The sequence below is a fragment of the Pseudorca crassidens genome, chromosome 5, assembly GCF_039906515.1.
Source record: "Pseudorca crassidens isolate mPseCra1 chromosome 5, mPseCra1.hap1, whole genome shotgun sequence".
Taxonomy (NCBI): Eukaryota; Metazoa; Chordata; class Mammalia; order Artiodactyla; family Delphinidae; genus Pseudorca; species Pseudorca crassidens.
Genome location: NC_090300.1, coordinates 116,488,131 through 116,512,609, shown reverse-complemented (window position 1 = coordinate 116,512,609; position 24,479 = coordinate 116,488,131). Strand labels below are relative to the sequence as shown.

General features: G+C 35.8%; 1 long non-coding RNA gene across 1 annotated transcript in view; it reads right to left on the bottom strand.

Annotated features, from left to right (window-relative positions):
- LOC137225322 (uncharacterized) overlaps positions 1-24,479 on the bottom strand; it is a 616,604-nt gene that overhangs the window by 579,678 nt on the left and 12,447 nt on the right. The gene's annotated exons all lie outside the window — the stretch shown is intronic.

Genomic DNA, 24,479 nt, shown 5'->3' with positions numbered 1-24,479 from the left:
TAGCAGTGGAATATTCTTGATCTCTCTGTTCTCAGGATAAGACTTTGTATAAAATTCTTTCACCCAGTCAGCTTTTCCAGAATTATCTTTTTATAATGACATCATATAGGGATTCTAATCTATGTTATAATGCCTGATATGTATTAGGATATTAACGAATGCTCAATGTTAAAAGATCAAAAAGGGACAGCTTGTACGTTAGCCCATTATGATTATTGCAGAGTGCAAAGTCCAAACTTCTGCTAAATAAGGAATGATAAATTGATTTTGTTATTCAATAGTTCAGTATCTTATTGTTCACATGTATTTTACTTTTTAATTATTTTGTTGATATCATGTCTGAAAAAAAATGGCCTTTCACAATATGCCATTCTATTTGCCAACATCAACACCATCGTGTTTTTAATTAAGCCAAATATATTTGTGCTTACATTTCTTGCAAAGGGAAAACATATTTTTCAATTGATATCTAATCCTATGAGAATAAGGTATATAAAAGGGAATCAGAGCCATACAGGGTACATCTGAAATTAAACTTCAGTGCTTATGTTTATGTGCAGGGTGGGAAAAGAAGGGTAATAAGGACATTTCAAATGCAAATTCAAAGAGCACTTTGTGACACAGTTTAAGCTCCACCTCATAGTCTTAGGGTTGACTAATTGAATTGCTATTGATAAGATGTCACTTAAAGAGACATCTCTGCAGTGAAACATGAGTTTGCTGTAAATGACCTGTCATTAAAGTCAAGGGTAATATCCATGTCTGGACTGAATTAAAATGTACCTACTAGCAATGTGCTCGGGTGGAGTTAAACCAGCAAAAATGGGAGAAACTCAGTGTCCGTGATCCACTAGAGAATTATGCCTCAGGTGCTATGTTAGTTTACTTTCTGGCAAACATTAATTGAAGCCCATCAATAAACCAGGTAGAAAAGCTGGGAACTGCAGCTACATTAATTGCCAACTACATTCAGATATACTTTTACCTAAAATATGTGTAATATTAGTTTTGAATTTTTAATTACATCAATGTTGATAATATAATTAGTTTTGTATAATTTTCATACAAAAGGTGATAATACTGAAATCATAATTTGGAGACATGGTTTTTAAATCAGGTTTTCCCGAGTGTCTCATATTTAGCCAGGAATCACTTAAACAACTAAAATTCACATTCAGCCAGTAATAAAAATCATTCATCAAAGCCCACATATTTATTAAATACCTACTTTGTAAAGTAAAACCATAAGTGTTTCTGTGTTTGTGCTAGATTTCAGCCATCTTGCTATTTCATACAAACATCATCTAATTTATACAGACAGGTACAAGGATTTTCTACAACCTGCCTCTGTAGCAAGATATAAAAACCTTTTTCATAAAAAATATATATATTATATATTTTAATCCTTTATACTGGGAATGAATTAATCCTTTTCCCCCTTTTTTCCACATCTCAGTAGAGATATAAACTATTGGTCATGATTCTTCCTACTAACATGACTAATATGTAATATGTCTTATTACAAAGAGAATAAACACATTTTTCAAGACAGATTTTAGAGACAACATATATTACCTCCCAAAATTTAATAATATGTGTTTCTGTAGAGCAAAGCTCCATATATTGTAACCTGCTTTTAAATTTAAATATTATTTTTAATTGCTGAGTCATCACTAGGCTGGCTTTCCTCAAGACTTTGTAGTGGTTTCAAAGTTAAAAAGAATCATCACTTTTTTTTTTTTTTTTTTTTGCGGTACGCGGGCCTCTCACTGTTGTGGCCTCTCCCGTTGCGGAGCACAGGCTCCGGACACACAGGCTCCGCGGCCATGGCTCACGGGCCCAGCCGTTCCGCGACATGTGGGATCCTCCCGGACCAGGGCACGAACCCGTGTCTCCTGCATCGGCAGGCGGACTCTCAACTGCTGCGCCACCAGGGAAGCCCAGAATCATCACATTTTAAGTGTCTATCACACTTATACACAGTTAATTTATGAGGATTCATCTATGTCAGGAAGCAGACAATATGGCAATACTGGGTTGTCACTTAATAAGGAATATTTAGACACCTAATGCCACATCCTAGAAAACTGTAAATTGTTTTCATCTCTATTCATATTTCATCTATATTTCTTTATTTCATTATCACCTCTGACCTTAATGCTAACCTTTATTGTTAACTGAGGGGGATTAAAAAGGTAAAAAATTATAATTAAAAAGGTGAAATATTTGTATACCAGCCATGACAAACTCATTTAAAAATAAATCAAGTTTTAATTGATAATTATACATATCAGAGTTATATTACCTCTAAAATATGACTGCATTTTCCCATTTGGTGTAAAAAAAATGTGTACATAAACTTGCTATATATTTTATATAATCATTTCTATCAAATTTCAATAGCATATGCCTCAAAAAAACTTAATTTCAGTCACTAGAAATTGTTTCCAGTTAAAAATCAGGATTTTACTAATTTTTTTTCAAGTTCTATATTAAGCTATTTGATGAAAATCTTTATATAGCAAGTCCTCTTCCAATAAATCACTATAATTTGGCACGATTTCCTTTATTTCTGACTGAAAAAGTTCACAGATGATATAAAAAATATGAAATAGTGTCATACGTTATTTTAAGGAAATCATACATAATTGGGTAAAATGTTAAGTATATAAAAAATACATCATCAAATGATGGCCATATGAAAAATAAAATAGTTTTATGTATTAGATATATTTCTAATTTCCATTATTGCTCTTACACAGTTCATTTTATTTGGGAATTGTTGAAATTCAATTCTTAATGAATAATCAGGTATTATTCTTAGTTTTGAATGCTTGTATTGTGCTCATTTTACTTCTGAATTAATGTTCTTTTTTTAAAAAAAATCAGTTCTTCAAGATATATCAATATTTTGCTTGTTACAACTAACTTCTGTCAGAGAATCAGCCTGCCCTCTCCGTCCAGTGCGTGGCTCTAACAGCATCCCTTGGCTTAGCTCTAGGAGATTAAGTCAACTTGTATCTGAGGGGAAATTCGAGGTTATGAGCAGAGATCTGCATCAAAGCCTACACTCTGACAGGCAATTTTCCCGGCTGAAAGGAGCTCCTGAATTAGAGTACATGGAAATTCCTATAAAGCTAATTAAAATTCCCATATGAGGCAAAAGGCCACAATCAAGACTTGTTAGTATATGTATGTCTCTTTGAGAAAAACAATCTTGCTTAGAAAAAATGCCTTATTAGTTTCATACTGACTGCTTGAAGTCCTTGGAAGAGCAACGTTTCAGTAAATTAAAACAAATTCAGAAGGGCATTTTATATTTATATCCATATATAATCTCTATATTTATTTTATTTTCAATTTCCCAAAGTTTTACTCATAATTTGCTTTTCATTTCCTGTTGCATCACTGTGGAAATTACGTCAAGCTTTATTAAATAAGGGAGAGAGATTGTGAAGAAGAAACAGTCTGCCACTGGAAAAGAAAGGTTGGTATTTGGCTGTGTGCTAACTAATTAAATGCCACTGAGTCTAGAGGCTCAATACGCATCAGTTGATGATTTGGTAGATTCTACTGCTGCATATGTAGATTTAATTATAGAGTGACTGAAGTTAATAAATTGGCAGTACCTCCCAGAAACATATTTTATGACCCATGATTTCTCTGTGAAAGAGCTTGCTAACCATTGCCCTTACATAAAACTATACTTTGCTAAATTCATTACAGAGATAATTACATAGCAAATTAACAAGCATTCACCTGTGTATTACCCACTGAGGATTCTGTAGTTGATCCAAAATTAACATTTTTGTTCCTTCATCTAACAGGTGTCAAGGATCCTTCCCTAATTATCATGGTTCTGAGAAGTCTTTCTAATATATATTGTATCTATCTATCTATACATTATCATATACACTATAATCCAGGAAATTTTATACTTCTTCATTCAGGTTGTATATATACATGGGTTTTTTCTTTTGTTTTGTTTTGTTTTATAATCATAGTACCTAAATGAGGGAAGGGAAGATATGATTTACAGAGTATCCCCTTCTCAATTATCTTTGCTGTTTTTATCTTCTATTAGAAATGATAATCAAAAATCAACAACAGAGGACACTCTCTTTGCCAAAATCACAGATAGGTACTTCCTATATAACTCTATAGTCACCCCACTGATCAGTGATTATAATACAGAAAAATCAGTGAGGTATGTAATCATAATTAGTTATTACCCATAAACCATTCATATTTTAATTTAGTATCCATTTTGTTCATTTTGAGACATCTACAAAGCAGTTTCACTCCCCACCCCCTCGACCCCAGTGCTGAACAATAGGGAAATTTAACCTGGAATGAACAGATTGGTACAAAAAGAGCTAAAAGGTAGATATATTTGATCTGAGAATGCTTTCCTCAAAGCATATTCAATTTCCTTAGAGTGAATATATTTTATCAAATCTCTAACATCTGGCAGAAACATGTATCAAAAGTTCTGTTCTTCCAAAGACTGGCAGTTGAAATTATGACTTGTAATCACTGTGAAAATGTCTGTTTCCTATATTCAAAGTCAGGTCATCTCCTCTTCCACATTTGACAGTCAGAAAACATGCTACTCTGGTGACTTTTAAAATAACGTGATGCTCCTTTCATATAATTTTCCCCTTTAATATGCCTTTATCTCTTGTGAGATGAAATTGTGATATCAGATAATAATGAAAGAAAGTAATATTTTAAAAACTGTATACGGGAGGGACAGTGAGCAATTCTTAAATGCCTTTTTTTTTCCTATTCCACTTAGAATAGCAAAATAAAAGGCAATTAAATGGTATTTTTACGGGATCTTCTTGTTTTGCAAAAAAGAAAACCTTCTTGTATGCATCAGAATCATCTGCAAAGCATCTGAAATATGTCCCTAGACTCTTTTGACCTACTAATTCAGATTCTCCAAGGCTTGGATAAGGTCTGGGTATTTAAGTTTTTAAAAGCCCAACTAGGTGATGTGGATGCTGACATCTTTTTTTTTTAAGTATATGAATATTTATTTATTTATTAATTATTTTTTTTAGGTATAAAATAAGCTACAAGTATATACTGTACAACACAGGGAATATAGCCAATATTTTATAATAACTATAAAGGAGTACACCCTTAAAAATTGTGAATCAATCACCTGTAACATATAACATCATACAACAACTATACTTCAATAAAAACAAAAAACAAACAAAAAATAACAGCAATGAAGAGGATGGCTCTACTTCGGCATCGGAAATAGAAAACTATAGTTATTTTAAAAACAATCTCTACACATTGATGAGAAGATATGCCCAGGATATATTGTTTGAAAAATTATAAAACAAAATGTGTGGTTAAGATCCCTTAAAATATTTATTTACATATTCTTATTATTAATATTTATATTATTATTGCATGGGAAAAATTCTGCCCAAAACCATGCCAAACAACAGTTATCTCTGGAGACAGAATTACTGGGGATACTCGTTTCCAGGATTACACTTTTCTGTAATGTTTTACTTTTATATAATATGTATACCAATATTTTTGTAATCAGAAAAAACAATAAAGACATACTATTAAATGCCTATGCTTGGATGCTGACATCTGATTAAAAGCCATTAGATTAAAGTAACCGAGAGAGGAAGCAAATACGATTACCAAACACTTTCCATCTTGAAGCATCCCAGTCACTGTGAAGTCTGTAATCTGTGTCACATTCAAAAAAACAAAGCAAACCCAAACCAACAAAAACACTACATATCAAGTAGGCATAAATGTTAGCAAAACCTATACTACATGTTAGATTGATATGCAAATTTTCCAAATTGTTATATGAGAATATAATATAGATGGAGCACTTAGTATACCCAAGTGACACAGGAATTATAACCTCTGCCTAAAGGGTTTCGAATGTGTATGTTGTGTATATTGTTAATAAAATTCAACCTTGAGAATGTATATCTGTTCAGCTGTTTTGAAAGCAAATATGTGGGTGAAATAAGATATTTTTAATCTTATTAAGTTCCTAGGGATGAGGGTAAAATCAAAATATTTAAAATTTGAGACTAGATCAGCTATTCAAATATAAATATTATATATAGGTTATTTTAAAATTACATTAAATTATATTAACCTAAAGTAAAGATGTTAGTATTCCTTATTTAAAATTATTATTTTCAAAATGGTTATTTTATGACAAGGAAAGAGAACAAAAATTCCTCAGATATTCACCAAAAAAGGGGCCAAAGCAGTTCCTTGGGCAGACACAAAAAAGCAGGAATAAATATTCTGCCACAACTGTATATACCCTTCTAAACCTCAGTGCTCTCTCTCTCTCCCATTCTCAGCTAAACATGTTGAAAATTTTTTCTACTTTTGTGGTCTACAAGTCACAAATTTGAATCCATCTCTCCTATGCTCCCCTGTTACTCAGTGAAAATTTCTATCTATGGTCAAGAACTTCCTTTATTTGAAATTCAATAGCCACTTTTGCCCGTTTTTCACATTTCAAAAAGCGTTGATAAACTTCTGTGAGACTGTTATATCTATATTTTCCCTCTACCTTTCTCCGCTTGATTTAAAATTCTAATCATCCCTTAAAAGTTGACAATCCTAAAGATCTTGTCCTAGGCCTTTTCTTTTTTTTTCTACTTTTTTTTTTTTTTCCAGTTTACATGGTACTCCTAGGTTAGTGCTTCCATTTTCATGGTTTAAAGTGCTATATCTATGTTGAAGACTCCCAATAGGTTTCTCTTTCCTGTATCTCCGTGATGAGCTTCAGATCCACACATATCACTATCCACTGAACACCATTATTCCAAAAAACCATTCATCATCTATACCACCCTACCAGCCTCCCAAATAACCAACCAACAAAACAAAAAGATTTGTGTGTCCTATTCCATGAATGGCATCTTCCATGGAGTTGCCTGATTCAAACACCTGAGTGTCATTCTTGAATCTTCCCCATTCCCAATCTAATCAATCTGCAAGCACTACAGTTTTTACTTCCTAAAATCTGGATTTATGTCACCATTTTCCCATTCTTCCATCACCACCTAGTTTAGGGTACCATTATCTTTTTCCGAATTACTGCAAGAGCCCAATTATCTTTTTATATTCTATATTTCCCATTAACCTTACAGTTAGAAAAACTTTCTCATATGCAAATATAATGTTATTTCCATTGATATTAAAATCTTTTAGTCAAGGGAGAAACATGATAAAATTTTCCCTCAGGAGAAAGAACTCCCCATAAACTCACCTCTTTTCAATTTAATCTTTCACCACACCTACCTCCTCTCCTTTTTCTGCCCACCCCCCTTCCCTCACTTACCTATGAAAGCACTCTGTGCTAAAGTTGGGCTGAACTCAGTTCAAATCCTTAAACACACGTTGTTCCTTCTCAACTCCAGGCCATTTCCCTTTGTATTCCTCTGGCCAGATTCCCCCTTCCTATCATTCTCTTCTAGTCAGGTGTAGGTTTAGAGGTTAGTTCTTCCAGACGCCCTCCCTGACCAATCCCAGTCATGGTATAGGATTGCTTTTTCTGTATTATCATACTCTCTGTTCTTACCCTATTATATTGCTTATCACACTGTTCTGTGGTTGCCTGTTTTCCTGTATTATTGTGTATTCCCCTTGAAAGCAGACACTATGGCTTTATTGTTTTCACCTGTGCCCAATTCTTAGGTTCCCCTCCCCCTTATAGCACTCTTGTGCCTAATCACCTTGTCATAAGATCCACCATATCCACCAACATTTAATCCTTCCATTCCATTTTAACCACTTTCTTCTGATTCCTTCTTAGTTTATAAATATACATACATCTCATTAAAAAGATACAAACAAACCAAAACAAAGGACACACAACCCAGTACCCCCTCTGTACCACCAACCTTTTAAGCTTCATGAAAATTTTGATTTCACTGGCTATCTCTAGTTTTCTTTTGTTTTACCTTACATTGAATATTTCTCTGACTGTAATTTCACTCCCACTTTTATTCCAAAACTAAAACAATGTGCAAAAAGTCACAAATTACCGCTGCCAAATGAAGTGAGCATTTATATTTTGTATTTTGGCTATCATCCCTAAAACTCTTTCTTAGACAGTACTAAAAAGCTCCACTGACTTCCAGTATTCCTAGTCATACCCAAGAATAGAGAGCTTAGTAAACAAACAAACAAACAAACAACCTCTTGCTTTAAACCAGTACTTCTCAAATTTAAAAGTATCTGAAAATCACCTGGAATCTTCTTGCAATGCAGCCAGGACTTCAACAGGTCTGGATTGGGGCTTGAGTCTTCACTTCTGTAACAAACTCCCATGCCAAAGCTGCTGGCAGCAAGTATCTACAATCACAGTGGAGTAACTACAGAGCTTTAAAAACTGCATTCGCTCGGCATCCCTGGAAACTGATTTAATTGGTCTGGGTGCGAGCTGGTTCCTGGGAGTTTTCAATGCTCCCCAGGTGATTCTAATATGCCCAAAGCTCGCGAACCACAGTTCTAAGTCATGACGACCTCTTCCTCCATAAAGTCCTTCTTCTAATCATTGCAGAATAGAATATGTGAATTACGAGTGTAAACTAATATTCATTCAGCTCTTGCTTCTCAGAAAGCATAGGTGGATGGATCCACACCATCTGCACCACCTGGGAGGATTTGTATTTTTATCAAGATGCTCGGGTGGTTTCTGTGCACATTAAATTTGAGAAGCGCTGGATTGAGGCACTTTATTATTTCAAATAGGCATTTATTTATTTAGACACATTTTTAATGAGGTATAATTGACATATAACATTGTAGTTTTAGGGGTACAACATAATGGTTTGATATATGTATATACTGTGAAATGATTACAACAGTAATTTCAGTTATCCATTATCACAGGTATAATTTTTTTCTTGTTATAACTTGTAAGATCTACTCTCTTAGCAACTTTCAAGTATGCAGTAGAGTATTAACTACAGTCACCGTGTAGTCACATTATATCACCAGGACTTATTTCTCTTATATCTGGAAATATTTGGATAGGCATTTAAAATACCAAAAATTATTAAGCTAGAGGGCAATACCTTCAGGAGCCCAATAAGGAATTGTTTTACTAATTTCATCTAGCGTGTGCCTAAATATATGTTTGCAAATTATCCCTTTTCCTCGTCACACTGCACGCTAATTCCTATTGAAATAGTCTGGAGGCAGCGTGGTGGAGCAGGGAGAGCAGAAACGTTCAAGTCAGACAGACGGGCATTTCAATTATTATTCTGCTCTGTTATTCTGAGAAAGTCATCCAACTCCTGCACATTACTTTCCTAATTTTTTTTTTTTTTTTTTTGCGGTATGCGGGCCTCTCACTGTTGTGGCCTCTCCCGTTGTGGAGCATAGGCTCCGGACGCACAGGCTCAGCGGCCATGGCTCACAGGCCCAGCCGCTCCGCGGCATGTGGGATCTTCGTGGACTGGGGCACGAACCCGTGTCCCCTGCATCGGCAAGCGGACCCTCAACCACTGCGCCACCAGGGAAGCCCTACTTTTCTTAATTTTAAAGTGAATAGATATCTTGGGGATACCACTGTGAATTTAAATGAAAATTTTTGCAAAAATGCTTGACACTTCAAATCAAAGACCCATAGATCCATTAAGGTATTTATTTATCCAACAATTATTTATTAAGCACTTAATATTATAATTAAAGTAATAGAGAAATTAAAAAAAGAAATATTTTGTTTTCTTATAGAGCTCCCGTGTGTGTGTGTATGTGTATGTCTTTGTGTGTGCGTGTATAGAATAAAATAAGAAAATGTGATAGAGAAGGCTTAGGAAAGTGTGAGTCTACTTTATAAAGGGAAATCAGTCAAGTTTTCTTTGAGGCCTGAATGATAGGGACAGAAATCACCCCTGTGTAAATCTGGGGAGAAGAGCTCTGGTAGAGACCAGAGCAACCACCAAGACTGAAGCATGAAAGGGCTTGGTGTGCCCCAGACACGCCAAGCAGACAGAGAGCAGGCCTCTGAGGCTGACATCTAGCAACTGAAAGGAGAGCATGATAAGAATGAGGCTGGAGGGTTAGGAAAGACCTGCATCATTTGAGGTCTGCAAGAAAAGGGCAAGGAGTTTGCATTTTATCCTAATTGCAAAAGGGAGATCTGGGAATTTTCAACTAAGATATGATCTTGTTTTCATTATTAAGAAATTGTTCTGGCTGCTGTGAGGGGAACTGACTGTAGTGAGGGGGGTTTAAATGAAAATACTAGGGCCAGTTATGATATTATATGCTTGTAGCAATACAAGTGAGAAATAATCATTTAGACCAAAAAAATCCTAACTTTCAATGTCTGTCATTCATTCTGTACTTGCTGCATGTACCTCCTCAAAGTGGCCAGTGCCTCCTTGTCTAGTAGGTCAGTGGGCAGTGTTAGTGACATTCCATGTCAGACTACTCGTAGGGTCATCCAGGTTCCTACCCTATGGTCTAGTTATGAGAAACGACCATATAGACTTCAATACATTCATATACTAGTAACTACCGGGTGAGTTATAGCTGAGCTCCAAAGGTTTCCCTAAATATATAGCTCCATCTCTGTGACTCAGCAGGCATTTAGTTAATGGCAATGTCCCTGAATTATTAATTAACTTAATTCCCTACCAATTTGGAGAACTGTATAAGCAAACTATATTCAGTGTAATTGTTGACTGACTATAATTCAACTGTTTCTTTTCTCTGCTTCTAGTCTCCAAAAAAAGCTTTAGTTTTAAAAATGTTGTGTGTATCATTTATTCATTCAAAACTATTTCTTAATTTGCTTATATATCTAGGTACTAAACTAAATACTAGGGAAAATTCAGTGGCAAAGATAACATACATGGTTATCTTCATAGATAATATTGTTTACTAAGAGAATACATCCAAAGTACAGACAATCTCAACAGAGTGCCATAAGGGGTACTTTCCATGACATAAAGTTAGGAAAGCCTTACTATAGAAAGGAAGGCTCTGTGAACTAAATAATAAGCAGAAAAAAGGGAAAGGAGAGAGAAAGAAAACAATATCCAGAATTGAAAAAGATTATGGCATCATCAACATTTTCTAAATGTATGTATAAAAACCTTCCATGAGTCATGGCTGATACCTAATCTAAGCCTACCTTCATTGAAGCAGGAGGAGAGACAAAGATTAATTAATTCATATGTTAAATAATCAACAAATATTATTGAGTGCTTACCACATACTGGACACTAGTAACTGGAAACACAGAAGTGAGCAAGAGAAAAATTCCCCACAATCTTAACTTTCCTAGGGCTTGGGAGACAGTGGACAGGCAGTCAGTGGACAAAAAAGCCACTTTTTTTCCCCCAGTTCATTGTTTAAAGTCAGAAGTGTAAAAATATAACAGATGTTTTTTGTTCTATCAACAAATCCCACCTGTGGGACGGCCTACAGTTTTTTGAACAGGTCTGTCAGAAAGTAAGTGATTCATAAAATCACTGACAGAGCTAAGCACGTGAAACACATACGACAGGCTGTCAGGGCTTTTCAGTTCACCCAGTGAGGAATGTCACAGGAATAAGCCTGCTTTAATTATTTCTCCCTGGAGTCTTTCTACCATCCCAAGTATCTTCTTATTCTTTTTTTCCCTTTGACTTGAATTAGTTCTTCCTTTTGCCATCTATCCCCACGTCTTATTCCATTCCACTTCCACACCCATACTGGCAACCAGCCTCTTAGCCATTTGCTTGTCAAAGATTGACCCAGGATCCCTTTGAGGATTGGCAACGTATTTCTTCAAGTGAGCCAGAGGGGACCGTTCATCCTGGAGGATGCTCAGAAGTTTCACAAGGCCAATTTCATGTTTTCTCTTGAATAATTGAGTAAGTTTAACACCAAATAAAATGATAGGATGGTTTTTCCTTTAAATTCAGTAGTGTGCTATTTCAGAATCCCAGCTTCTATAATAAATGATTTTCCCACTAAGAAAAGAAACATATAACTGAGATTTAAAGACAATGTAAGGTAAGAGACTCTCCAGAAAGGCATTAAAAATTAACTAGGGGTTTAAAATCCAGAATGGAAATGCCAAAATAAATCTAAATTTTCTCAAATATAATGTAGGCGATACAAATAAATCTCACGCATAAAACCTTTAACATCCCCACCATCTTAGCCTGCAGATCCAACTATCCTCCAACATTTTCGACTTAACCACGCTGAGCTTATTCACCAGCCCTCCAGTTAGAAAATCATAGAAGGTCTGCAGGTGTATTTACACTCAGAGGGAAAACGTATAGGTGTGAGAGCTGCAATCATTTTCTCCAAAGTTATAAACAACAAACAGTTCATGACTAGCAGGATGTCTATGCATAAGTTTGGTTAATTGCATTATGCTGGGTTTTTTTTTTTTTTTTTTTTTTTTTTTTTTTTTTTTTTTTTGCGGTACGCGGGCCTCTCACTGTTGTGGCCTGTCCCGTTGCGGAGCACAGGCTCCAGACGCGCAGGCTCAGCGGCCATGGCTCACAGGCCCAGCCGCTCCGCGGCATGTGGGATCTTCCCGGCCCGGGGCACGAACCCGTGTCCCCTGCATCGGCAGGCGGACTCTCAACCACTGCGCCACCAGGGAAGCCCCATTATGCTGTTTTGAGTAGAAATGGGGGAAAATATTCACAGGAAATGTGATGCTATTTTGCCACAGAGTTTTGTAATAAAAATACTGGGGTAGGGGGATGGGCTTCCCTGGTGGCGCAGTGGTTGAGAGTCCGCCTGCCGATGCAGGGGACGCGGGTTCGTGCCCCGATCCGGGAAGATCACGCATGCCACGGAGCGGCTAGGCCAGTGAGCCATGGCCGCTGAGCCTGCGCGTCCGGAGCCTGTGCTCCGCAACGGGAGAGGCCACAACAGTGAGAGGCCCGCGTACCGCAAAAAAAAAAAAAAAAAAATACTAGGGCTGTTACATTGTGTATTCAATGTCATTTAGACTTTTCATTCCTATCATACATTCACTTGTAAGCAATCTCAGGCACAAGGCATCCTGAGGAATTAGTTCCCTGCCTACAAGTTACTCACAGACCACCGGAAGAGACAAACTCTCCAAACAGATACGGCCGGTACAATGCCATACATGTTATAAAATATGTGCTGATTGCTGCTGGAACACTGTGGAAGAAGCAATTTAATCGTGTCCTGGTTTACTTGTTTGTGCAAGTGCATAGGAAACCACATACATATGGTGGTTTAATGGGTAGCACACAAACTGTTTCTGATTTTCTCACAGTCACTCAGAGTTTAGGAAAAGAATGCAGATAGATTTATGTTTGTTAACAGGATATATCAGTGTATGAAGTTTTATAGAATTGAGGCAGGGGAATGTAAGGTTTTACACAAAGGATAAGAGCTAGCACATTGCCTGAAGTCTGAAGTCATTCATCTTTATCTCTGGCACACGAGTAACATGATCAAGAGACTTTAAAGACAAGAGCTGCTAAAATAGTCAATTAGTAGTGAGCCCAGAGCTAGAGTGGCTAGTCAGAAGGATCTCTGGAAAAGGTTTAATGGTTGATGGAGCAGACAGAGAGAAGAAATAAAGTATACTTTTTAAAAAGTGGTTCTGGAGCTAATTCTGGAAATACTACTCCCACATTAAGCTTTCTTTTTATATGGTCTGGGTTGGGGTTTGAGATTCTTTTTTTTTTAGAAATTTAGTAACATTTTCTAAATCAATAACCAGTTTTTTTAATCAGATTTTTGTTTTGTTTTGTTTGTTTGTTTGTTTTCCGTGGTGTGGCTTGCGGGATCTTAGCTCCCTGACCAGGGATTAAATCCGGGCCCCTGGCAGTGAAAGCACCAGGCCCTAACGACTGGACTGCCAGGGAATTCTCGGGGTTTGAGTTTTTAAGAGGGAGTTCAAGTTTGGGGAACACAAAGAAATTGTCATCAAGTCAAAAGAAACAATGTGTGAATGATGTTAATATACTAAATTGCCACAAAATGGAAAATAAAATATTTCAGTTGGTAAACTGAGGTCAATCCATGTTTATTATTTTGAAAAAAAATATTAAAAAACAAGACTAAGAGCAAAAAGACAATAAAAAAGAAAAACAAAAAAACTGAGGAAAAGAATTTTTTGGAAGAAGTTCAAGGAACCTTTCTGGAAATGTACTAAGAGCCAGCCATTCTTCAAGGCACTGGAGATACAGTGCCCCATGCTGTGTTGTTCACACCAATAGGAGGATCACAGATTAGTATATGTGAATAATTTTCCTAGGTTACACTCCTAAAGCAATGCACCATTCATTAAATCAGGCATATTGTAAATACGCACTCAATTTTGATGATTTCAAGTTTCCAGATTACTACTTGAGATTTATATTATCTTCATGTATTGAGGAAAAAACATGATCCTGTTCAGAATGGAAGTCTCAACAACACTAAGACCTATTTCATGCTGACAATCTCATATAATTTAAATTACTTCTAAGTTTTATGACAATGCATTTCTAAAATATATTAAAGTTCTAATCATTAACTTTGATATAAAAACAGTAAAGTGTACCACTTCTAAAATGAATGCACTTCAGGAGGTCCTACTATACCCATTTAAGTCACCCCTTCAGACCTGGTAACCTCCCTTTTACCTCATCCTCTGTTATACAAGAAGCACATTATACTGAACTGCATACCCTGATGAATTTTCAAATTTCATATGATGCATATAAATAAGTGGTATTGCATATAGGAATCCCTTAAATATATATCAGTGCATTTCATCTTTTAAGTTTCTTAGTTTTTAATTTTTATAAGGAAACAGTGTTCAATATTTCGAATGGAGAACACTTATTTTTTATGCACAAAAGTTAAAATTAGTTCTTTCTACCTGTCAACTTTTTGTATACCACAGCAGGACTGACTATATTAACATCTATAAAAAATTATAAAAATAGCTACTAAATAGATTTGAAAAGACTACGTGGTAGATTATAAAAATGGTTGCAAATTACTCCATTCCCTAAACCCAAACCTTCCCAATAAGATACTGCAGATTCTCCAGTTAAGAAGTGAAGTCTGTTCCCCCAAATTCCGAATCTGTGTTGCCATGTGACCTGGTCTGGCCAAGAAAACGTTAGCAAACTTGATAGAAGCACCCCTGGAACAGACTGTGCTTTGGGACTTGCTCTCTTTGCAAACCCCAAACCACCACTTGACGAGCTCCGGGAGTCTGATGGAGGATGAGAGATCCTTTGGCACACAGATAACCCATCTCAACTTAGTCATGTCCCCCAGCCAGCCATTAGCCAGTTAGAAGTTCTGGTGGTAAATATCAGATCCACTTCATTATGGTACTGGTAAAACACTTAGTAGGGCATTGCAGTGGAGATGTGTTTCTCCTGGTACTTCTCTATCCAGATATTCGTCTATTTAATTCTAATTATTAAATCTATTTAATTCTGCGTCTCTAATCAGAATTTTTTTTAAGCTTCTGTCCCAAACTAGACTGATTGCTTCCTGGTATCAGAGCTCAGCTTTTGTTCCCTCACTAATTAAAAAATTAACCTGTAAACAAAAAGTTCTCTATGCTTGCTGCAGAATTCAACAGCTATTTCTATGATTCCTTTTCTATTTCCTTCTCTAATTATTACTGCAACATTAGCAATTGTTCTTACAGGGACTTCCTTCAAAAGCAAATGTGCTTGATGAAATGCTTTCTGCCCTAAGCATTGATGGCGAAAGAAAAAAAAAAAAAAAATATATATATATATATATATATATATACACATTGCAGGGTTTGGGGATGAATGCTTAAGGGGACCAAATGACTTTATTTTTTAAATTTTTTTAATAAATTTTATTTATTTATTGGCTGCATTGGGTCTTCGTTGCTGCGTGTGGGCTTTCTCTAGTTGCAGTGAGGTGGGCTACTCTTCGTTGTGGTGCGCAGGCTTCTCGTTGCGGTGGCTTCTTTTGTTGCGGAGCACGGCCTCTAGGCACACCGGCTAAGTAGTCGTGGCTCACGGGTTCTAGAGTGCAGGCTCAGTAGTTGTAGCACACAGGTTTAGTTGATCCGCGGCATGTGGGATCTTCCCGGACCAGGGCTCGGACCCCTGTCCCCTGCATTGGCAGGCGGATTCTTAACCACTGTGTCATCAGGAAGCCCCCAAGTGACTTTAATCAGGCAATATTTTTAGGGTCAGGCCGAGCCAAGGAGACTGTCCCCAATACTAAAATCTCTTGCGTCTACTGTCATTTCATGTTTTCAGCAAACATCTTGCCAAAAAGTAACTTTCTCTTCCTGAGGTAGAATTCTATTTCATTGCCACCATCCATCCACCCATGTATTTGTTTAAGAAAATAATATACAAGACACTTATTTAGTAGCAAGTACCTGTGTGAGGTGCTGCACATTCAAAGACTGATAAGAAAGAAATCCTGTCCTCAAGGAAAACTTACCCTCACTATTTCCACAAGAAAATGTGTTACACATGGAGAAAAATAAATATTAGCAAGGGGCCCTTTATTAAAAATTTACACAGTTACTATATTTTAAAACTCCTAGTAGCTTTTGGTATGATGAACAAGGAAAAAACATATTATTCATACACTTCACACATATACACACACATATATATATCCTCCTCCAAAGGCTAAATGTCTTAAATGGCCACATCTGTATAATCCAGGATATAAATTAGATCCAGTGATTATTCCTATTTAAACCTTCTATTTCAGTCAGAAGGGTGCTAGTTAAGTGTGTTTGTGATTTAAAAGGTTAAAAGGTGGTCCTGCAAGCACTCAGAGTGTTTTTGCTTTAAGTACAGCTTACATCCATTATCCTACCCAGTCAGTCGCAGAGAAGGTGTTTATTGCCACATTGTCATTGGTTGCCCCTGCTTTGTCCTGGAATATTCTAGCCGAGATCAAATTCTTAATCACAGCATTGGTAGATACTGTGTTATGAGATATAACACCTACACAGAATACTACTTATCAGGTGTTTTTTAAAGAAGAAAAAGAATCATGTTAATTTGTTAATGTACATTCTTATCAGTTACCAACTCTGGAAAAAATAAAATCTAGCTCTTGCTTTTTTTTTTTTTTTAAACAGGCCAAATAAATTAACGTAATTCTTCAGTTCTTATAATAATTCTTACTGACTGCCAAATGTATCAGAGCAGTCTATATGGAGATTACTTCATATTCAAAGGAAGCAATACAGAGGCAGTAAGGCTTAGAGAAATTGGAGCCACACAGAGGGAGGAGCAAAGCCTACCTATGCTTCTTACACGTTGTATCTTTAGGCTTTTGTTTCTTTTTTATTTGAAAATGAGTGTAATAATATCAATTCTACAAGCTTGAGAAAATATTAAACAAGGTAACCATGTAAAAAACCCTTGAACGGTACAAGTAGCAAAGATTCAACAAATGCCATATGCCTTCTCCTTTTTGGAACAAAATACTTAATTATAGTTAATTAGAATATCGTTACAATTTTAAGGAAATTAATTAGGCCATTAAGGACCAATGGAACTGTATATGTATGTAATTAGCTTAAGGTCAAACTAATTTATTCTTTTTTTCTTCATCTACGGGTTTGTTTTCCTCCTTAAAAATGCTGCTGATTGTGAATCCATGTTTTTCTTCATATAATTAGCTGTTCTTCTTCACATAGCTATAATTCATATAAAGGTGCAATACTGTAAATTGTTTCGGCTTTGCTTTTGTGCTACTTTGTGGATACACTGGCAACAGAATACAAAAACATGCTTTTTTATAGTGAAGTGTAAAAAGGAAAGTAAATATTTGAATCAATCCATATAACTTCCCCTTATTTCTATAGAAAGTGGGACATTTGGTTAGATTTATCCTTTTCAGAGTTCATCATAGACTAACTTTATGGAAAAAAATATTCAAGTCTACCCTTTCCATCCATCCAATCCACCCATCCAGAAATGAAATGGTACAATTTGTAAAACATAGATGTGATTAACACATTCTCTTTAATTCTTAAAAATACTGAAATTTTGGAGATAAAAGGTTTAAAAATCTACATTAATTTTTAGGAAGAAAGAAATAGGCTGCTATTTAAGATGACTTACTGAAAGATACAAATAACTTCTGATACAAGCATTCTATTCATCAATTTCTGCCCACTTTACTGCTTTAGTACACTTAAACCATAAATTATTACAATCCATCTTCTAATTTAGAATTCTTCCAACATCTTCTAAAATATGTTTATAGAAGGTATTTCAAAACAAACATCATTTCAGTCATCAGTTTATAATATACATTTATGTTTATATTAGCTCAATTTCTACTTCAGTTTTCCTCCCTTGATGTCACTTTCCATTTCTGGGTCTCTAGTTTCTCAGACATAAAGTAATAGGATCAGGAATACCACCCCAGATTCTCTTCCACCTGTAATGTTCTGGAATTTTATACTTAATATTTTTGCTTAATTTGCATGTTTTATATCACCAAAAACCTTCAAAATCATCACTGAACCTACAATGAAGCACAGCATTTAAAAACATAGTCAAAAGTAATAATTTTAATAAATACACATTTGTTGCAGTAACAGCTTATATTTGCATAAGACTTGGTTGATAATTAGATTCCTAGTATAAATTAATTTCTAATTTATGCATTACTTCAATATTATTTTCTTTATGCAAAGTAAGATTAAGTCCATCATCATCATCTCCTAAGTAAAAAAGCTGAACTTAAGTTGTTATTTAATTTCTAAGTCATGTATTCAATGTTATTTTCTTCATACAAAGGAGAATTTCAGCCCATAAATCATATATTCTTAAGTAGAGAGTATAAACTCACTTTCATTTTACAAATTGGATTTTCTTTTTTTTTCAGACACAAGTGTATTTCAGTTGTAGATATATTTCTCAATTTCAATGTTTGATTAAAGAGAATGTGAGCTGGAAACACAATGTGCTCAAGGAATTTTAGAACATTCAGTCCTTCATTTTAATTTTTTTGGAAATATGTTTATCTGGACTTATAATAGGATATTGGAACTCCTACATGGAGTTTGGAAATGGAAACTAATAGGCTTCTGTACATGTGTATATGTATTGTATACTGTAAAATTATTTATAATCTGGTTGGAAAAACTGTTCTCATACTCTCTTTTACTTTATTACTTGGATTTCTGACTGCTCATAAAAAACAGAGCTGTTTAATAACCATGAAAACTATACTATTGCAGATTTTATTAGATTCAAAGATATTGGTACTTCCCATTTTGAAAAATTTTTAATGAGCTTTATATACATATTTACATATGTAAGTTATTTCAAAGAACAACATATAGGGGTAAAATTTTAAATAGATCTTCATATTACAGTAAAATGAAATCAAGAAACTGTTGTCTAATAGTGAGTTATATGCTTAGTGAAATGCTGTTTGGAGTATTCAGAAGCAGTAGCGAACAAAAGGGAAAAGTGTGATAAATTGTTACAAATATTAAAAAAAATAAATCTCAATGATATCATAAAAAGCACAGTTTTATTATCTTTATAACAGATGGAAGAGATTGACTATAAAGCATTTGTAGTCTATACATGTGGAATTATAATATTAGTATGGATCTGCATGCACGTTTAAATTATGTTGTTTAAATACGATTGATTTTATTCCAAAGTTTTCATTTGAAAAAACAGATATGTTACCAAATGGCAAAGGCCCACATTTCTTTTCAGGTCTTTTCTCCTTTCTTAAATTATCTGCATTTTTTAGATGGTAAGGCCACTGTAACATGCAGGTATAATGAAACAACCTGTGTATTATATCAAAAATTATATGACTAAAACAATTAATTTTGCAGTCTATCAATATTTAGTTATTCCAGAGTGCACCAGAGAGATGATTTTGTTTTTTCAATGAGTTTTCTTATGTAGGAATGTAGTCTAAGTACGTTGGGCAGTAGCTTGGGGATATATCATTCTTTCTAGTAGGAAACACTGGCTGACAGTGAGGGTAGAGAACACAAGTATGGGAATGGTTTTACTCTTCATGCACAAGAGGAAGAGGAAATAAAATATGCTTGAGCTCACAGTGGTGTGCTAGTTTTATAACTTTGTCCATCACAGAAAAAATTCTCTTACTGTTAAATCTTAATACTTTATTTATTTATTTTTTATTTTATTAATTTTTTGTTGTTGTTGTACGTGGGCCTCTCACTGTTGTGGCCTCTCCCGTTGCAGAGCACAGGCTCCGGACGCGCAGGCTCAGCGGCCATGGCTCACGGGCCCAGCCGCTCCGCAGCATGTGGGATCCTCCCGGACCAGGGCACGAACCCGTGTCCCCTGCATCGGCAGGCGGACTCCCAACCACTGCACCACCAGGGAAGCCCAAATCTTAATACTTTAATATTTTCCTTTAATTCATTCAGTATTCTATACTTCAATATACAAAGGGAACCTGAGTTGGTCATTAAATCTCTGTAATTAAATACAAATTTTATAGAGGGTTCATTATTTATACTGCCTTGCATTCTCAAATAAATGTGAATTGTTATTATATTATTGTACTACTACAATTCACTACTAAACACAAAGATGTCTGTACATTAAAAAATACAATTCTACAGCACTGCAATCTAAATGTAGGATTATCAATTTATTATTTACTTGAAATCTAAAATTTCATTCTTTCAATAAATCCCCATCAACGTGAAAGGTATTAGTAAAATCCAATAGTTAAAATCCCTTGTGTGTGTTTGATAATTTAGCTAAGTCTTATTATGCAGATAAACTATAAATTATACACAGAAGAGTAAACAGCTGTGCATATGACCTATAGTAGGTTGGCAAAACTGAAGATATTCAAAGGCACAAATTAAAGGCCACTGAACCAAGTATATATCTACAGTATCCTGTGGTCTGTATATGGACTAGTACACACTATTAAACGTGTAAATGAAGAATAAAGATCATTCCTCTCTCACTAGGGAAGCCAAGCTCTTTTTTTTTTTTTTAATATTTAAGGATAGCAGCCATACTTCAATTATCTTGTAATTTATGTCTACAATAATAAGGACAAGGGCTTACAAAGCATTGACAAGCTAATTACTCAGATAACAAATTCAACAATTTTCCTTACTCATAGGATCATTAATGAATGGTCACAGAGTATTAGATATTATTATATTTTTCTTTTTTCTCAGAAGAAAAGTATGCAATCTTACCATTAAATTTAGAAGCTAGAAACCTGCTAGCCAGAGTCTTTGAGTCCACTCAGTAATACATGAAATCAGACATCCATTCAACAAAGGTAACAATTTAAGTATCAGCTATATTTCAGGCACTATCCTACGTGCAGAGGAAACAAATAGAAACAATATATACCTCCAATTCTTCAGTATTCTTAGTTTAGAAGGGACACATGCCTATGCAGTGCGCTATTTGATATAACTCCTATTACAGTTATAGGAACAATGCATTGTGAAATCAAAGAGGAAAAGCTACTACATTATTTCTGTCTGGCGATCTCCAGAAGTATTTCATATGTGTATGTCACATTAAAAATATGAGTTAACCAGGGGGAGGGAGAGTACTTGGTCATTTCATTCAGAGAGGAAAACTTGTGTAATGACAAGCATTGTGAGAAGTTCCTGCATGCTTCCCTTCACATATACATTCAACACATCTTTTTTTAATAACTCCTTTCTGAAAAGCATTCAGCTAGCAATGGGGAAAACACTAAAATACAGAAGCCCATCCTTCCCTCCTGGTGCCGACAATCTGGGGGAAAAGACAGACATTGCATAATTGTGATTTTTTTTTTTTTCTTTTAAGGGAAAGTAGTGTATAGAAGGGGCTTCAGAATGCAGGGTATTTTCATTAAGGGAAAGGAAATTTGGTGAGGGAGAGAGGTGTGTCCAAATGGTAAAAGGTCTCATAAAGTATGTTCTCTGCAGTCAGTGGAGAGAAGTTTTTAATCAAAGAGTGACACAACTAATGGGATACTAGAAAGGTATCACTGACAGCGTTAAACAGGAAAATAAATCAAGGAGAGACTAAAAATTATGGAAAACAGGGAGTCTGCCACAAAATTCCACAAGAGAGATGAGGACGGCCTGAGTAAATTTACCTACAGAGATGATGAAGAGGAGAGGAAGGGAAAATTGGAAAAATATTTCTGAGATACAATAAAAAAATCAGAGATTCCCAAATATAAGGAGTTAGGGAAGTCCCAATTTGAGAGACTGTTCCACAAATTTTACTTATAAGACTTAGGTCAGTAGTGGATGTGAAAAGTTAAATAACATATAGGCTCTAGAAGGCAACTATTCGGGTAGTGATAGATGAGTTCATCTTGGAACAGGAGAAATCCTGAGGTGGGGTGGGAGTGAGGACAGACAAATGAAGAGATGCAGTAAACCCTGAACAATATAAGTTTAAAGCCGGAGAGACAGCTCTGTGCCAGAGAAAAAGACTTGAGTATCATCAAAATATTTACTATGGAGCAGTGGTTCTCATATTTTCTACCCATTAGAATCACCTAAGTCATTAAAAAAAAAATGATGCCTGTTTCACATCCCCAGGGATTCTGATTTAAGTGATTTGGGGTGCAGGCTGGACATTTAGGATTTAGAAAAACTCCCCAGGTGATTCTAATGTGCAGCCACGTTGAGAACCTCTGCCGTGGAGGGACATATATACGTGAGGTCTTTTAATGTTAAGAGGCTGGATTCTGAAGTCTAACAGAACAGTATTTGAATTGAAGCTCTCCCAGTTATCCATGAAACTTTGCACTTGAAAGCCACAGATTCTTTATCTGCATGACAGTGGTAATACTGTCTACTCAATGATTTGTAGGATTATGCACAAAAATTATATAAAGGTGCTTCTCACAATGCTGAATGAGCATCTATAAATATCATGGACAAGTATCATCATCAATTATTATTAATACCACATAATCTCATTCTCTATTTTTTTTTTTTTTTTTTCCGGTACGCGGGCCTCTCACTGTTGTGGGTTCTCCCGTTGCGGAGCACAGGCTCCGGACGCGCAGGCTCAGCGGCCATAGGCTCACGGGCCCAGCCGCTCCGCGGCACGTGGGATCTTCGCGAACCGGGGCACGAACCCGTGTCCCTTGCATCGGCAGGCGGACTCTCAACCACTGCACCACCAGGGAAGCCCTCTCATTCTCTATTTTGTAAAGTCTTGGGAGTGAAGGAGATCACGGAGGGAGAATACGCAGAATCTGAAGGGAAAAGTTCTAGGGGCAGAACCTGGGGAAAATGCAGCACTTAAGGGACTGGTGGAGGAGAAGTAAGCAGCAAAGGAAGAGGCCGAATGGTCAAATGTATGGGGGCGGATCTAGAAGAGATGGCGTCTTGGAATTTATTAGATAAATTTCAAATGTCCCAGAAATTTGAATTAGGATAAAGTCTGAAGCTTGGCCATTGATTTGGCATATTTTGAATCTAAGGGGTCTAAATGTGATCAGATTAGGGCTGTACCAATCTACCATTGGTGGAGGGGTGAACAATTAGAGACAGCCACAGGAAGACAAGGGAAGGATACTATTTCAAGAAGTTTAATTTTTAAGAGGACGGCAGAGGATAAACGATGATAACTTGAGAAAGAAGGATTATGAAAACTTTGAAGAACTTTTTGTTTTCCTAGAGTGGAAATAATTATAAAAATAAGTAAAGGAGCCAGGGAATGGAAAGGTTGAAGATACACAAAAGGGGAAAATGGGTGTGTTCTGGCCCCAATGAGAACAGTTGTCTCAGAAGAGAAGAAACAGATACTTTTCTGAGACAAGAGTGTGTGAGCAGGTGTTACACAAAATTGGAGAAGAGAAAAGGAAAGCAGAGAGAGAACCCCACTGATGCTGTGGAGCTGAAGCTACTCTATGCTAGAACTTGAATTTACTGAGGGTGGAGATCACTTACATTCACTGCCGTGAGGTTCAATGTCTAGTACCCTGACTCATAGAGATTGGTATTTAATACACATGTGATGAGGTGAACTATGAGTTTTTCACGCTTATTCTGGGAGAGTAAGTAATGTAAGACAAGACTGTCAAAGCAAAACACGGATCCAATGGGAAGATCCTGTGAATGCAGGAGCATCACAGTGGTGCATAGTTTCCAGGCTTCTTTATGTTATATTTTTTAAATTCTTTCAGGAAGAGTGAAAGAACTTAATGGAGAAACAATGAAAGTGAAAGAAAGAAAGATGAAAGAAAGTGCCAGGTAGGGATCTAATGTACAGCATGGTGTTTATAGTTAATAACATGGTACTATATATTTGACACTTGCTAAGAGAGTGAACCTTAAATGTTCTCACCACAAAGAAGAAATGGTAATTATGTCACATGATGAAGGTGTTAACTAATGCTATGGTGGTAATCATTTTGCATTATATAAGTTTATCAAATCAGCATTTTGTCACCTTAAACTTATACAATGTTATATAACAATCATATCTCAATTAAAAATC